Below are 14,563 nucleotides of genomic sequence, written 5' to 3'. Positions count from 1 at the left end.
ATATAGAATAAAGAATATAGAATAAAGATTATAGAATATAGAATATATAATATAGAATAAAGAATATAGAATAAAGAATATAGAATATCAAATACAAAATATAGAATATAGAATATAAAATATAGAATAAAGAATATGGAATATAGAATAAAGAATTTAGAATATAGAATAAAGAATATAGAATAAAGAATATAGAATATAGAATAAAGAATATAGAATAAAGAATATAGAATAAAGATTATAGAATATAGAATATATAATATAGAATAAAGAATATAGAATAAAGAATATAGAATATCAAATACAAAATATAGAATATAGAATATAAAATATAGAATAAAGAATATGGAATATAGAATAAAGAATATAGAATATAGAATAAAGAATATAGAATAAAGAATATAGAATATAGAATAAAGAATATAGAATAAAGAATATAGAATAAAGATTATAGAATATAGAATATATAATATAGAATAAAGAATATAGAATAAAGAATATAGAATATCAAATACAAAATATAGAATGTAGAATATAAAATATAGAATAAAGAATATGGAATATAGAATAAAGAATTTAGAATATAGAATAAAGAATATAGAATATAGAATAAAGAATACAGAATAAAGAATATAGAATAAAGATTATAGAATATAGAATAAAGAATATAGAATATAGAATAAAAAATAGAGAATAGAGAATATAGAATAAAGAATAAAGAATATAGAATAAAAAATATAGAATAAAGAATAAAGAATATAGAATAAATACATGTATGTAACGACAAGTTTTTCCATTTGTAAGGCAAGCTTCAGGAATCATGCAACATCGCCATGCATATTCATATATTTGACTGAGGTTTTATTGGTCCCATCGAGATAAACAAATTACTTGATACAATGAATAGATGTCTGGACACACATGTTGGATTTAGAAGAAACCATATATTTATAAATTGCATTTGCATGTACATGTGTTCTTTTTCGGTATCTCTTAAACGCTCGCAGTAATATATATAATCTGTTATAAAGGAAATAGCATAGAAAAAAACCCGCGTCTTTCTCTTCTTATGTACCACGGGTCAAAGGTCAACACGATTACAAAGTGTCGTCATTGTATACGTTACATTAGAGATATTTCTTTCTCGTTTTCGCATTTAGACTAAACCAAAGGAGACGTTTTATGAGATTCCGGAATTTTTGTCTCGATACACATCTGCACATTACCCTCGCCCATTAACCGGAAGCTCTTTACACAATAGCCGCCTTGAACGATGCTGCTGTTTTTTGTTTTGTTTTTTTCTTCTTCTGCAATTATCGTATTGATTTCCTGTGTATCGCTGTGGCATATTTGTTCCGGAGTAATTTTGACCAATTTATTAAACGCGCTTTTTTATCTCCCATCACATTTTTTGGCGCATTTCTGTTCGCTTGCTTACAGACGATAAGGAATAATAAATGTCTGTTTGTTAGCCATTTTACTGCTTTCAAGCAACCAGGAGATTTTAGGCTAGTTATGTAGTAGAAAGTTTACCACCATTAATACAAAAAAATCTGCGTAACAGTAATGATGTCAATATGTCCTGGCATTCTGATAGCAAACTTAAGGTCTATGGAAAACAACTTGGGAGATCTTAATTCGGGATGGAATTTATTTGCCGACGAGGTATTACGAGATAAGCCCTTTAAGTGTCAGGACCTTGAACCAAACTTCCATTATTATACGGATTTGAATAAGTGTCCAGTTTGACCCTCCTTCTTTATTATAGTTTACAACCCGGATTGTGGTCATTCACGTGTGTGGAAATAATTATCAATTCTCACTGAGATCAGAACACTACTTAAAAGACAATTCACCCTATGTAAGAGGTAAAGATATGTTGATTAATAAATTAACAAAGGTCCCAATTACTTTAAGTGACATATTTATGTTTGCTTTCCTCATTGAAGTTTCAATGACTTTCCGTAAGTCGTAAACGTCCAATTAAATGTCCTTTTATCATGTTTATACATTTGTACATTATGTACATGTCCTTCGCTCAAATACAACGTCTTCATTGTCTAGTCGAGTGCTAATTCAGTTCACGCTGGTCAACGTTTGATAAGCTTATAACAAAAACCAATACTCAGCTGGTCATCACCCAACCATTGACCAACCCTCGATTTTCATTGTGTAATCAGGTTATACTTTGTACGGAAACTACAGGCTGCTGTGTTAAATTTTCTTTGACAATGGTCAAATTAGCGCATGCGCCTGTTAATAGATACGCTCAAGTCCGCCCGCGGATGACCCGATATTTGTTGGCAGTTGTAAAAAGTACTTCTGTATTTTTGTTGGAGCATTTTTCATTAGCGAAGATAATTATCAAAAGCATTTCTTAATTAAAACTAAGTTACTCCAAGTAAAAATAATGACTTAATTTTGTCGTTAAGGAAGCGATAAAGTTTTAGTTGACGCCTTTCCGCATGTGTAAAAGAACCGAGCTTGATTTATAATCTGCCTTTTCATTGGGTAAAACTTTGGATGCTCGATTTACAACGGCGGAACGCACATTTACTACATAAAAAAACGTTTTGAACTAACTTTTTTAAAACAAAATTTGAATAAGCATATATTGGAAAACTATAAAAAAAAAAATGCAATGAAAGTAATTGTCGAAAATAGTACAGCGCATTTGGTAGCGTTAACAATAATGTAGGATCAGAAATACACAGCCCTGATGACTAACCACCATTGTAAGACTAACATACATGCACAATGTACTAGTAAGCAAACATCTCCAAAATGCCAAGAGGTCGGTTATTTGTTGATAATTAAAGTTTACGATTTTAGGTTTACAGTGGTCGGGGTCATTTCCTGTCACATGATCAAAGTGCATATATTTATAACTGTGTGGAACGCTATTCCAATATTATGGTGCTGACCGTATCGATATAGCCAGGTTTTATCAGTATTTATGTATATTAAGAATGTCCAGTTAATGAATAGTTCATGAGATTCCGGACAATTCCCGAGTTCAAATCGACAGGTGGTTTTCGGGAAGTAAATAGCTTAGATATGCATGGATTTTGACCAATCTTGTCAATAACGATATTCAACTCAGTAATTCATTAATATTTAATTGGGGCGGGACAATTTCTCCTATTTGATTGGTGTCAAAACGGATTAAACAAACACGTGTTAATGACTCTTTTGTTAAGAGGCATTAAGGGACATTAAGGGAAGTCTTTAAATGCTCATAACCCTACAGTCCAAAATTCTGTCGGTGACCTTTCAACAGAAAAATGGCACGATCTAGACCTCCCTCTAACAATGTACAGGAACAGATTCCTGTGGTCATCCGCTTCCGACCGCTTGGAAAGAGGGAAAGGGGTTGAGCTTTTCGTTAGTGGTCAGTTCCGTTGCGGTTTTAGGTTTTGTGATACATTTGTAATTCTTACGGGATTAATTCTGTACTGGGTTGACGTGCGATTCCGTTTCTGATGTGGATTAAAGGGTAGTTGTGGCCACATAGAGTGACAACTCCTCAAACTAGATCTTCTCACGAACAAACATCCCCCACCCTTTAAAATGGTGGCCTGTCTCTCAAACACACAGGTGCACTCCTTGTACCTTACAACTTACAAATCAGTCTCGGCCAAATGAAATATACATTTCGTGTTTATTTCTCTTGTACACAGTTTGTATGTTAATCTCTGTATACAAGTGGGCTCCTGAAACAGTGGTACTTCAAAACAATCGTCACTCATCCTGATATATGTTACTTACATGGGCTATCTTTATACAGGTGGTACGTCCAATCTCTCAACCAAATATGTTATGTTTTGTATAACGGTTGTCTCTCGATATACAGATCTTTTCCTACACTCCAGTAGTGGCACCGATAATTTCCCCTTTGTTTTGTTTTAACATATGTTTGTCTATCAAATTAGGCTGGCTCTCCCTAAGACGATTTATTAGTACACATGGTTAAAAAGGTATTTATATTAAGGTCTCTCGTACCACTGACATAACACTATAGCCACGCCTTGGACACTATATTTTTTTCCGGTGTATAACTATCACTATTCTAAATCAAGTCTAAAATGAAATCCATACGTTGTGTGACTTTTTTTGAAAAAAATCAAAAATCAAAATGAAAACAAGTAAAGATGAAATAAGTAAAAATATAATCAAAAACAGTGTTCTGAGTGTAAAAATATAGCGGGGTTAGACTTCAGATTGTTATACAATCGCTCTAACCTATACGAAAAAACAAAGTGTAGTGAGAAAAGAACCCGTACGCAAATGAGGTGTCTTCACCGAGGTCTTTGTACAACGTACATTGTAACGCTCTGTCTTTAAACAAAAGCGGCCCGCTTCCTCAGGTGTCATATTCACGTATTTAACATACCGGTTTTAAAAATAAATCATGACTTGTATGTAAATAAAACACATTTACGTCATTCTGTTCTGCTTTCACAAAAGTACAAATCGTGACGTCACATTTTATTTGCTATTTGATAATGTGTACTGAGAAAAAATAAACATAAATGTCATCCGTCGTAGATTCTTATTTAGCTGTAAACAAGCAATTTAACGACTGTTTTGTCAGGTTATACCTGTATCTTACCTTCAGTTGAATGAATTGACATGACTGTTCAATACAATAACATTTATGCTGAGTTTATTTTAAAATTCAAATGCGACATCAAAATTGGAACATGCTTTTAAGACGCACGCCTGCTCAAGTGACCGACATGAACATTATTTCCTCTTATAGATTTTGACCTTTTTTTTACCTGCGACTTTTACCTTGAACGGTTTACCTGAGCAAGATATTCGGGAGAAGGTCGTGTTATCGGAGAAAACTCACACTCAAAGCTCTATCTAATGTGTGATTGGGGCATTTGTTTACTTTTCTCAATCCACTAAAGAATTAAATCCGGTTTTTACAGGTAAGGCTTACCGAACTATCGCGTACATATAAATCGCCCCTCCCCCACTGTATCAATACAATAAAATTTTATCTCGCTGACACATGTTGCGATAAATATTGGTGTCTGCACATTGTATATTGTAACACTTTGTACATGTGGGGTTTGACGCGCTCCCAGCCGATGATTCAGTTTAACGTTCTCTTAGTCGATGTTAAAGTTTTGGCTAGTTCCTAGCCGATTTTTGATGATGATGGACTATTTTCTGGCCGTTAATTAGAAATGACGCTCTCTTACCCCGCGTTGGGGTTTTATTAGCTCCTAGCCGTTCTCTTTGAGGACTGTCTGGTTAGAAGCTTTTGATGAGGATTGCGCTCTCCTATCACACGTTGAGGTTTTACTAGCTCCTAACCGTTAATTTCTATGAGGACTGTCTGGTTAATCATGAGAAATGGCGCTCTCCTATCCCGTGTTGAGGTTTAACTAACTCCTAACCGTTTCCTATGAGGACTGTCTGGTTAATCATGAGAAATGGCGCTCTCCTATCCCACATTGAGGTTTAACTAACTCCTAGCCGTTTTCTATGAGGACTGTCTGGTTAATCATGAGAAATGGCGCTCTCCTATCCCACGTTGAGGTTTAACTAACTCCTAACCGTTTTCTATGAGGACTGTCTGGTTAATCATGAGAAATGGCGCTCTCCTATCCCACATTGAGGTTTAACTAACTCCTAGCCGTTTTCTATGAGGACTGTCTGGTTAATCATGAGAAATGGCGCTCTCCTATCCCACGTTGAGGTTTAACTAACTCCTAGCCGTTTTCTATGAGGACTGTCTGGTTAATCATGAGAAATGACGCTCTCCTATCCCACGTTGAGGTTTAACTAACTCCTAGCCGTTTTCTATGAGGAATGTCTGGTTAATCATGAGAAATGACGCTCTCCTATCCCACGTTGAGGTTTAACTAACTCCTAGCCGTTTTCTATGAGGAATGTCTGGTTAATCATGAGAAATGACGCTCTCCTATCCCACGTTGAGGTTTAACTAACTCCTAGCCGTTTTCTATGAGGAATGTCTGGTTAATCATGAGAAATGACGCTCTCCTATCCCACGTTGAGGTTTAACTAACTCCTAGCCGTTTTCTATGAGGAATGTCTGGTTAATCATGAGAAATGACGCTCTCCTATCCCACGTTGAGGTTTAACTAACTCCTAGCCGTTTTCTATGAGGAATGTCTGGTTAATCATGAGAAATGACGCTCTCCTATCCCACGTTGAGGTTTAACTAACTCCTAGCCGTTTTCTATGAGGAATGTCTGGTTAATCATGAGAAATGACGCTCTCCTATCCCACGTTGAGGTTTAACTAACTCCTAGCCGTTTTCTATGAGGAATGTCTGGTTAATCATGAGAAATGACGCTCTCCTATCCCACGTTGAGGTTTAACTAACTCCTAGCCGTTTTCTATGAGGAATGTCTGGTTAATCATGAGAAATGACGCTCTCCTATCCCACGTTGAGGTTTAACTAACTCCTAGCCGTTTTCTATGAGGAATGTCTGGTTAATCATGAGAAATGACGCTCTCCTATCCCACGTTGAGGTTTAACTAACTCCTAGCCGTTTTCTATGAGGAATGTCTGGTTAATCATGAGAAATGACGCTCTCCTATCCCACGTTGAGGTTTAACTAACTCCTAGCCGTTTTCTATGAGGAATGTCTGGTTAATCATGAGAAATGACGCTCTCCTATCCCACGTTGAGGTTTAACTAACTCCTAGCCGTTTTCTATGAGGAATGTCTGGTTAATCATGAGAAATGACGCTCTCCTATCCCACGTTGAGGTTTAACTAACTCCTAGCCGTTTTCTATGAGGAATGTCTGGTTAATCATGAGAAATGACGCTCTCCTATCCCACGTTGAGGTTTAACTAACTCCTAGCCGTTTTCTATGAGGAATGTCTGGTTAATCATGAGAAATGACGCTCTCCTATCCCACGTTGAGGTTTAACTAACTCCTAGCCGTTTTCTATGAGGAATGTCTGGTTAATCATGAGAAATGACGCTCTCCTATCCCACGTTGAGGTTTAACTAACTCCTAGCCGTTTTCTATGAGGAATGTCTGGTTAATCATGAGAAATGACGCTCTCCTATCCCACGTTGAGGTTTAACTAACTCCTAGCCGTTTTCTATGAGGAATGTCTGGTTAATCATGAGAAATGACGCTCTCCTATCCCACGTTGAGGTTTAACTAACTCCTAGCCGTTTTCTATGAGGAATGTCTGGTTAATCATGAGAAATGACGCTCTCCTATCCCACGTTGAGGTTTAACTAACTCCTAGCCGTTTTCTATGAGGAATGTCTGGTTAATCATGAGAAATGACGCTCTCCTATCCCACGTTGAGGTTTAACTAACTCCTAGCCGTTTTCTATGAGGAATGTCTGGTTAATCATGAGAAATGACGCTCTCCTATCCCACGTTGAGGTTTAACTAACTCCTAGCCGTTTTCTATGAGGAATGTCTGGTTAATCATGAGAAATGACGCTCTCCTATCCCACGTTGAGGTTTAACTAACTCCTAGCCGTTTTCTATGAGGAATGTCTGGTTAATCATGAGAAATGACGCTCTCCTATCCCACGTTGAGGTTTAACTAACTCCTAGCCGTTTTCTATGAGGAATGTCTGGTTAATCATGAGAAATGACGCTCTCCTATCCCACGTTGAGGTTTAACTAACTCCTAGCCGTTTTCTATGAGGAATGTCTGGTTAATCATGAGAAATGACGCTCTCCTATCCCACGTTGAGGTTTAACTAACTCCTAGCCGTTTTCTATGAGGAATGTCTGGTTAATCATGAGAAATGACGCTCTCCTATCCCACGTTGAGGTTTAACTAACTCCTAGCCGTTTTCTATGAGGAATGTCTGGTTAATCATGAGAAATGACGCTCTCCTATCCCACGTTGAGGTTTAACTAACTCCTAGCCGTTTTCTATGAGGAATGTCTGGTTAATCATGAGAAATGACGCTCTCCTATCCCACGTTGAGGTTTAACTAACTCCTAGCCGTTTTCTATGAGGAATGTCTGGTTAATCATGAGAAATGACGCTCTCCTATCCCACGTTGAGGTTTAACTAACTCCTAGCCGTTTTCTATGAGGAATGTCTGGTTAATCATGAGAAATGACGCTCTCCTATCCCACGTTGAGGTTTAACTAACTCCTAGCCGTTTTCTATGAGGAATGTCTGGTTAATCATGAGAAATGACGCTCTCCTATCCCACGTTGAGGTTTAACTAACTCCTAGCCGTTTTCTATGAGGAATGTCTGGTTAATCATGAGAAATGACGCTCTCCTATCCCACGTTGAGGTTTAACTAACTCCTAGCCGTTTTCTATGAGGAATGTCTGGTTAATCATGAGAAATGACGCTCTCCTATCCCACGTTGAGGTTTAACTAACTCCTAGCCGTTTTCTATGAGGAATGTCTGGTTAATCATGAGAAATGACGCTCTCCTATCCCACGTTGAGGTTTAACTAACTCCTAGCCGTTTTCTATGAGGAATGTCTGGTTAATCATGAGAAATGACGCTCTCCTATCCCACGTTGAGGTTTAACTAACTCCTAGCCGTTTTCTATGAGGAATGTCTGGTTAATCATGAGAAATGACGCTCTCCTATCCCACGTTGAGGTTTAACTAACTCCTAGCCGTTTTCTATGAGGAATGTCTGGTTAATCATGAGAAATGACGCTCTCCTATCCCACGTTGAGGTTTAACTAACTCCTAGCCGTTTTCTATGAGGAATGTCTGGTTAATTATAAGAAATGACGCTCTCCTATCCCACGTTGAGGTTTAACTAACTCCTAGCCGTTTTATATGAGGACCATCTGGTTAATAATGAGAAATGACGCTCTCATATCACACGTTGAGGTTTAACTAACTCCTAACCGTTTTCTATGAGGAATGTCTGGTATATAGGAAATGACGCTCTCCTATCCCACGTTGAGGTTTAACTAACTCCTAGCCATTTCATATGAGGACTGTCGGGTTATCTATAAATGGGAATTGACGCTCTCCTATCCCACGTTGAGGTTTAACTAACTCCTAGCCGTTTAATATGAGGGTTGACTGGTTAATTATGAGAAATGACGCTCTCCTATCCCACGTTGAAGGTTGACTGGTTTCAAGCATTGATGAGGATTGACGCCCTCATGGCATATAGTAAGATTCGACGATCTCTTAACCGGTAATGAAGTTTGACTTGCTCCTAGCAGATATTCGATAAGAATTGACTATTAAAAGGGAATTGACGCTTGCGTTCCCGGTTTGCAGTTCCTTGCCGATGAAATGATTTTCTAGATTCTAGCCGATTATGAGCCGACGAAATTATTTTCTAGTTTCTAGCCGATGAAATTATTTTCTAGTTTCTAGCCGATGAAATGTTTTTTTCTAGTTTCTAGCCGAAAATGAAGATTTTTGAATTCCTGGCCAATGAAATGATTTTCTATATTCTAGCCGGTGAAATGATTTCCAAGTTTCTAGCGAGTGAAATGATTTTCTTTTTTTTTCTTGCCGATAAAATGATTTCCTAGTTTATAGCCGATGATGAGAATTTTCTAGTTCCGTGCGGATGAAATTATTTCCTAGTTCTTAACCGATGTTAGAGTCAAACTACATGTAGATCTTAGCCAAAGGCGAACCCTATCAAACTTTCATCATGATATTCTGTTGTACATTTATAAGATAAGATAATATGATTGGCAGTCACCAGATTAAATAAATTTTATATTTTGATAACAACAATTTGATCATATAAAAACAAGCAAGAGAATATCCAGCCGTAAACAAAAATGGAATTAGAACTCTAAATTAACAAACTAGGGCAAAGTATGAGCAAAGGAAATATGTACATGGCAAGCAACGAAACAGTACAAGGGGAATAAGGCCAAGTGTTCCGGAATGGTAAGCGTCTTTTGCTTCCACGACGACATTCGATATGTAAATATAGGTCAAAAGTAATTGAGGCTCCCAAAGGAAGGATCAAGTTACTGACAACAAAACCGCAAGGCATATTAATGACAAATCAGTGTTATAAGACTGTAATGATAGCCGTTAGGTTAAAAGGGGATTTTTTCTCCCCAATTAAATGAAATTGTTATTTAACAAGGGTCTGTATGTGCATATGATCCAACAAAATAGTAGAAGACTTATTTTAAATGAAGTCAGGTTGGATTACTTTTTTTTCAAATAGACTTTAAATCTCATATAGCACAAGACAAATATCATTTCAGCATTATACCCTACCCTATCTGAATCAGGTATATGTACATGGTATATGCCATTTTATTTGACATGTTTCACGTTCTATTCATTGTGAGGCAATCAAACCTAATAAGGTTAACTGTCTTTAGAATTATGTATATAATAATTAATGATTAAGTCGATAGAGACGTCATTGGGTGTAACAGCGAACAGTGTGCCTTCATTCCAAACAAAAGAAAACACACACCATCTGTTAACGTATGAAGAAGATAAACTCAAAGATTACTAAATATATAATGGCATTAGTTTTGACTAGAATGAAAGAATTATTCAATGAGGGTAATTAATTTCATGTCGTCGTTATAAAGTTCAGTGAAATTCAAATGATATTCATGATGAACTATTTGAATGGCTGTTAAGGGTGTGTGTAACGTAGGTCAGGGAGGACTAATCACTTACGTACATAACCACACATCTCACGTTGTATATAAACTGTATCTCGTGCTTGTTAAAGTGGCTCAAACAATGTTGTATATATCTCAAGTGTTTACCCTAATCTAACATACATACAACTGTTTTGTTTGTCCAGTAGGACTCGTGACGTTCTCCAATATACCGTGTCACTATAAAAATTCTCCTGTTGAAAAATTTAATACAGGATATAATATCGATATATATTTTGAAATAAGTATCAATTTAATTGTTAAATTCTTACTTCAAAGCCCAGTATTTTTATACTGCAAAACACCTAATATACGCCAATATTTGTGTCTCCAAAGCTATTGATTCGGCCTGTTTGTGAGGATTCTACTCTCTTTCGAATTAGGGAGACATTTTATTTAAGGTGTACAAAACGTGTGATATTGCGAATATAAAAACACTCACCACAGAAACAACTATGCCTGCCAAACAAGTGATCACCCAAGACAGTTATGACAGATGTGATTTAAATAATCTAAGGGTGCTTAAAAGTTGCAGTTGATAACGCATTTGCCTTTCTCTAAGACGGCCGGAGTTCGACACCTCGACAGGTATGGTTTCACCTGCCGACCACGTTAGTTTTCTTCGGGTACTCCGGTTTCCTCTCACATTTACTCTCCCTGCGCTTCCATCCGGACAAGAATGATTACTATGAAAACATTATTTCCTTATTGTTGTGAAATAGATCATGTTTAAATAAAGATAGTTTGTTCGACATCACAACTACAGGTAATGTAAGATGAATGACTTACTTCAATAAGTGTACTTAAGTAAATGGAACAGACTGTTTTTATCAAAACAATGCCACGCAGTAATACGCAGTTGTTTCCCTTGCCGATAACACTTTTATGGGTAGTTTTGTTTTAACGCTGAAAGTGACCGGAAAACTCTAAAGGTACCTCTTCGCTGTAGTATACCAAAATAGCCGGAGCACGCTAATACATCTCACGTGGTGAGATTAGTATCTGTTAGCCTGTTCAATACATTTTCAGTTATGTTATATCAAATCAATATATACCTAAATCGAAAAACCGTGTCACCAAAAACATTATCCCACCAGGTGCAAATAAAATTCAAACTAACAATGTCGTGATTTATTCATAATTATTTGCGTGAATGTGCACGCGCACACGCAATAATTTATCTTGATATCGTAAACATAGAGCCGTATTAAATGGGATCATTTTATCTAGAAGTACATTCGTCTTGTCTGGTATGAAGTCATGCGTGTATGCATGTAGAACAATAGAAATAATTAAATTACTTTAAAACGCACTGATATTCTATGTATCGTGCACGCTTAGAGCATGTTGCATAAGATCTGTCAAATGCGTGAATATCTATCTGTAAGCTATAAAAGGTACACGTGACACGTTCGACAGCCTTTTGTCTATCGGAATGAACGGCATTTTTGTTCACGCTGATTAGGATGAAATTGAGGGAAAGCATAAATAACTAACGCTTGTACCTTGATAACATGGGCGTGATGAGGTTTTTCTTTCTGTGACATCCGCTTTTTATTATCCTATCTTTCTGACACAGTGTGATTAGAGAATTAACACATTCTAGTCATTTATCTTAACCACCATCGTATGCTGCTATTGATTTGCCTTACTGTAAACCAGGACATCTCTTGTGCAATTTTCGGGGTTGCACTGTTAGCAAGAATATCATTAAATTATATATTAACACTTTGACTGACGTAGGTTTCAATGTACCGAAAGACAATGAAAACTTGTCTCCACGAACTAATTTGTAAATCTATAGCCACGAAACAAAATTGAAGTCGAATACGTATCTTCTTGATAGAAATAAGAGAAAATAGAGTTGTATTTCACAGTGACATTTCCTAGGTAGTTGCCGGGTTTAAAGACCGGGCATGAACTTATTTGACAGAGTAAGTGTAAAATACAAATTGCTCAGTTGAAAAGCTTTGCGTTAAATCTTTCCACTTTCTTATATTTTTAAACATGCTTGTGATTTTTGTGATACAAACAAACAAAAACGAAAACAATGAAAAGACATCATCTTTTAGTCAAAGTTAATCTGACTACACTTGTCATTTCAGCGTAGTCTTACGCTTAATAGTGATGACTTTACTACCGTGGAAAGATATACCGATGTTATGCATATTGTTATTTATATAAGCAAGATACAGAGACATAAGCGATAAAAGGTATGGTATAGCCCACTATACATCCAGCTTTTCGTCAGGTATCTCCCATCCTGTCCAAGTATATGATCCTTTACGTTCAAAACCATGTACGCCCCGGGCAACACTTCGGTATCGCCTTTCCCTTCTAGGAATCATCAACTATTTTGTAACACATGGATAGATATCATTCCTGTCTTCTATGTAGCAACCCTCCACCACCCCACCCTCCTTCAAACATTTCACTTTATTCTAGGTATCGTGTTCCTCTAAGTCAAACTCCTCATCTCTTCTTTCTAGTTGTAGCCCATTCATTTCGTCCGACACTTTGGTCCACCTCTGCTCTCTAGGTATCATGCAGTAAAACTCGTCATCACTTCTTTCTTGTTCTTACCCATTTTACGTCCGACACTTTGGTACACCTCTGCTCTGTAGGTATCATGCAGTCAAACTCTTCACCTCTTTATCCTTGTTGTAACCCATTCTACGTCCTACACTTTGGTACATCTCTGCTCTGTAGGTATCATGCAGTAAAACTCTTCACCCCTTTATTCTTGTTGTAACCAATTCTACGTCCGACACTTTGGTACGCCTCTGCTCTGTAGGTATCATGCAGTAAAGCTCTTCACTTCTTTATTCTTGTTATAACCCATTCTACGTCCTACACTTTGGTACATCTCTGCTCTGTAGGTATCATGCAGTAAAACTCTTCACCCCTTTATTCTTGTTGTAACCAATTCTACGTCCGACACTTTGGTCCACCTCTGCTCTGTAGGTATCATGCAGTAAAACTCTTCACCCCTTTATTCTTGTTGTAACCTATTCTACGTCCGACACTTTGGTCCACCTCTGCTCTCTAGGTATCATGCAGTAAAACTCGTCATCACTTCTTTCTTGTTCTTACCCATTTTACGTCCGACCCTTTGGTACACCCCTGCTCTCTAGGTATCATGCAGTAAAACTCGTCATCACTTCTTTCTTGTTCTTTCCCATTTTACGTCCGACCCTTTGGTACACCCCTGCCTTCTAGGTATTACCCTGTATGTCTGACTGCTCGTTTCTATAGGTATCATCCTTCCGTTCTATGTTTCGTGCCCCGCTACGTCCTACGCCTCCTCTCTTTCCTCTTTGTGACCAACTCTGTGTGTACGTTTGCCGCTTTCGTAGGTATCACACCAATCTTTCTAGATACTGCCCCCCCCCCCCCCCCCCCCCCATGTGTCCAACGATTGTTAGGTATGACCCCATCCTTTCTATAAATTGCTCTGTTCTATGGTCAATGTTTCGCCTTTCCATTCTTTCTCTGTGTCAGAATATTTGTTAGGTAATATATGACCCATTTTTTTCAATGAATTGCACCCCTCTACCTTCGACGCTTTGCCTTTCCCTTCTGGGTATTGCCTCTCTAAGCCATTATGGGTAGTTGACAAAATACATGTGTCTCTACATTCATGTTAGGTATACAGCTCTTTCTTGGTCAAGTATTGTACAAGAATCAACTTCTATCCTTCCTCCGATCAGCTCTTTTATAACCTATGTTTCCGGCCCCTATATGTAGGCCTGGTTGTTATTATAATACCCAGAGTTTCATCACAAACAATGAGTGACATGCATTTACTCTCTCGCAGCGTACGTTTGTCTGTAACACCATGCACGCACCTTATCGGAGCAGATATACGAGGTATGCCACTGAGTAGATATGTAGGTAAATAATGTTTTCATATTTGAAGGCTACATCCGCATGTAGATTAGTGAATTTATAAAAA

The 14,563-nt window shown here is 37.3% G+C and overlaps 1 protein-coding gene across 1 annotated transcript in view; it reads left to right on the top strand.

Moving 5' to 3' along the window:
- LOC110443636 (zwei Ig domain protein zig-8-like) overlaps nt 1–14,563 on the top strand; it is a 189,904-nt gene that overhangs the window by 68,880 nt on the left and 106,461 nt on the right. The window lies entirely within an intron of this gene.

The sequence above is a fragment of the Mizuhopecten yessoensis genome, unplaced genomic scaffold (assembly GCF_002113885.1).
Source record: "Mizuhopecten yessoensis strain PY_sf001 unplaced genomic scaffold, ASM211388v2 scaffold716355, whole genome shotgun sequence".
Lineage (NCBI taxonomy): Eukaryota > Metazoa > Mollusca > Bivalvia > Pectinida > Pectinidae > Mizuhopecten > Mizuhopecten yessoensis.
The sequence above is the reverse complement of the archived record's forward strand: the minus strand, read 5'-3'. Positions and strand labels throughout refer to the sequence as shown.